The 3754-nt window shown below is 45.4% G+C and overlaps 1 pseudogene; it reads left to right on the forward strand.

Annotated features, from left to right (window-relative positions):
- Positions 1–1073: 1073 nt before the first annotated feature.
- LOC108760997 (uncharacterized) overlaps positions 1074–3754 on the forward strand; it is a 13535-nt pseudogene continuing 10854 nt past the window's right edge.

Raw genomic sequence — 3754 nt, forward strand, 5'->3', positions numbered from 1 at the left:
TTACGAGAAGAAGCTAAAAACGTTCACAAAAATATAAATGTCGATGTAGTGAAGGACGATTACTATTGGGCGAAGATAATCGCAGATTGAATCCCGTATGGGTGCAAGTGCATTAAGATTCCCGCGGGTAGTGACAAGTGTGTCGAACTGCTGATTATTGAATGTTTTCCGGATTTACTTCTTCCCGGTGAGGTACCGCCAAAAAAACTGCTTTTAGATATATGCAACGATCGATGTTGTAAGTGTGAACAGTGTATTTTCGCATTCAAACATAATGACAAAGTGATGGAATGTTATGACATTCTAGAATCGTTGCGGTGCTGCGACGCGTGCCTCCGAGTCACTTGCAAGTGCTCTGTGGAAAAGTGTGACGTGATTTAAAGACTGAAAAAGGACATGGAAAACCATGTGCGAGTGGAACTCGAACTGCTGGAGCAGTGCGGCCAGGTTGCTACTTTGGTGGAGTGCTTCGCGTGGTTGCAACGATGCGGCGAGTGCATCGAGCGGCTCGAAGAACTTTATCGTGCCAAGCGTCCGCGTCTCGCCGTTGGACATAGACAATCCGTGGTAACGAGGATCGCGCTACTCGAGGGTGCAAAATCGCAATTGGAGCGACGATTCGTGCACATTGGTGGTGGCCACGCGAGTGGTGGAGGGCACGCGAGTGGCAACGAGCAATCTCTCGTCTGGAGAGAGATGAACGCCGCGTTCGAGAGCCGTATAGTGACGGGCGCGGTGATAAACTTTAATCATATCGAGCCGCGGCGGTTTTTGGAAGACGCGAGAGAAATAGTGCTCGAGCGCGTGCAAGAAAACACGCTGTAGAAAGACACGGTAGTGTAAAAGTGAACACAGCGTTCAACGGCGAGTTCGCGACGAAAGATGTACGTGCCATTAAGAGTATAAACACTAAGAACAATGAGATACATCGATGCACCGATATACGCGAGTGGTACGAGCGGCACGTCATCGAGCCTACGTTGACATCGCTCGAAGAGTTCCAGGAACGCGACAGTGGGTGTTCGCTGTCGCGAATCCTCAATTTGACTATCAACGTGAATAAACTAAATCCCATGCGCGCGGGATGTCATATCGAAGTGCCGCGGGAAATAGCGACGAAACGAGCGGTGATCAGTGTGCGTACGACGGACAATGCGTGCTTCGCGTGGTCGGTAGTCGCCGCTCTGTATCCCGCAGAAAGAAATGTAGGGCGAGAGTCATCGTATCCGCATTACACGACAGTATTAAATCTCGCGGATATCAAATTTCCAATAACGTTCAAAGACATTAACAAATTCGAACGTTTAAACGCGATGTCGATCAACGTGTTACGGCATCGAAAACAAACAGATCCTTCCTCTATGGCTCACCAGCGATAAGAAGGAGAAGCATATCAATCTCCTGTACCTGCAAGATCCACGCGACGACAATGTTGGCCATTTCGCATGGATCAAGAATTTGTCCCGTCTCGTGAGATCGCAAGTCACAAGAATGGAGCACAAGAAATTTTTCTGCGACCGGTAAGTACACACATAAAAAAATATTATTTTCCATCTTACTAATAAAAATAATGGTAATAGTTATAATTTTTTGTTTTTTATTTACAGGTGCCTTCATTATTTTGGGTCGAGAGAAAGGTTGCAGTCGCACACAATAGACTGTGGGAAAATCAACGACTGCGCCATCCGCCTGCCGAGTGAGGACGACAGGTGGCTCGAATTCAGCAACCACTGCAACTAGGAACGAGTGCCGTTCGTCGCCTACGCTGACCTGGAGTGCGTCCTGCGGAAAATGGAGCCCGATAAAGAAGATGCGTCATCGTACACATACCAACAGCATGAGGTATGTAGTGTGGGCTACTGCGTGCGTTGCTCGTACGATGACACGTTGTCGAAATATCGTTTTCGTCGCGGTAACGATTGCGTCGCATGGTTCACCGAGGAACTCAGAAGTTTAACGCATCACGTAAAAGATATTGTATCCGCCAACATGCCCATGGAGGCATTATCGAAGCAGCAATGGGAGACATATCGTAGCGCGACGCGTTGTCATATGTGTGAGAAACCGTTCGCACCGGACGATACACGGGTCCGCGATCATTGCCATTTAACCGGTCGTTACAGGGGTCCCACGCATTCAAATTGCAATTTAAATTATAAAACTTCGCTGTATATTACGGTTGTATTTCATAATTTATCGGGGTATGACGCGCGCTTTATAATTAAAGAAATAGCTACCGCGTACGACGGACAAGTAGATGTATTACCGATTACGAAAGAAAAATACATATTTACCAAACACGTCGATAGCACCAAAGACAAAAATGAAAATCATTTTCAGAAAAATTGTATAAAATTAAGTTTCATTGATTTTTTCAAATTTCTAAGTACAAGCCTCGATAAGTTGGCGTCGTATCTCGATAAAGACAAATTAAAAATTACAAGGTCAGAATTTTTTAATCTTAGCGTGGAACATTTCGATCTACTCACGCGTAAAGGTGTATTTCCATATGAATACATTGACTGTATCGAAAAATTAGAAGAAACCGAGTTACCACCGCGCGAATCATTTTACAGTTCGTTATCGGGCGATACAGTATCCGAGGGCTATTACGCTCACGCCGTGAACGTATGGCAGCGATTCTCCATCCGGCGAGTACAGCGATCTGTACTTGAAACCCGATGTATTGTTATTAGCCAACATTTTCGAAAATTTCCGCGAAAGTTGTGCCACGAGTTACGGTCTCGATCCCGTGCATTATTATACATTACCAGGTTTCACGTGGAACGCTATGCTAAAACATACGCGCATAAGATTTGAATTGCTCACCGACATTGATATGGTCATGTTCATCGAGCGCGGTATACGCGGTGGCCTCAGTCAATGTTCCGGCAGATACGCGCAGGCTAATAACAAGTATGTGCGTTTGTACGACTCATCGAAACCGTCGTCGTACTTGATGTACTATGACGTGAATAATTTGTATGGATGGGCGATGTGTCAACTATTGCCATACGCCGAATTTCGATGGGTCAAAGATGTTGCGAACTTTGACGTAAGCGCAATCGCTCCGGATTCACCCACCGGTTACATTCTCGAGGTTGACTTAGAATATCCGGAGCGTCTGCATGACGAGCACGTTGACCTACCTTTCTGTCCGACGCGCGATAAACCGCCCGGCAAGCACGAGGATAAACTTTTAGCGACTGTGTATGATAAAAAACGTTACGTTATACATTATCGCAATTTACAGCAATGTACTCGTCATGGTCTTCGCGTAACAAAGATCCATCGGGTGCTACAATTCGCTCAATTTCCATGGCTCCGCGATTATATTGAACTTAATACAAATTTCAGAACTCACGCGAAAAACGATTTCGAAAAAAATTTATACAAATTAATGAACAACGCGGTATTTGGCAAGACTATGGAGAATGTGCGCAATCACGTCGACGTAAAATTATTAACAAAATGGGACGGACGGTACGGCGCGGAGGCAATGATCGCAAAACCGAATTTCCACAGCCGTAGCGTCTTTGCGGAATATTTAATCGCCGTCGAACTGCGTAAACTCGAGGTGAAGTTCAACAAGCCGATTTACGTTGGTATGTGTATACTCGACATATCGAAAGTCTGCTTGTATGAATTTCACTACGACTACATGTTACCACTGTTTCGTGACAAATGCAAAATCATGTACACCGACACGGACAGTCTCATTTACCGTATAGAATGCGAGAACATTTACGAGACG

Source organism: Trachymyrmex cornetzi, unplaced genomic scaffold, assembly GCF_001594075.2.
Source record: "Trachymyrmex cornetzi isolate Tcor2-1 unplaced genomic scaffold, Tcor1.1 scaffold235, whole genome shotgun sequence".
Taxonomy (NCBI): domain Eukaryota; kingdom Metazoa; phylum Arthropoda; class Insecta; order Hymenoptera; family Formicidae; genus Trachymyrmex; species Trachymyrmex cornetzi.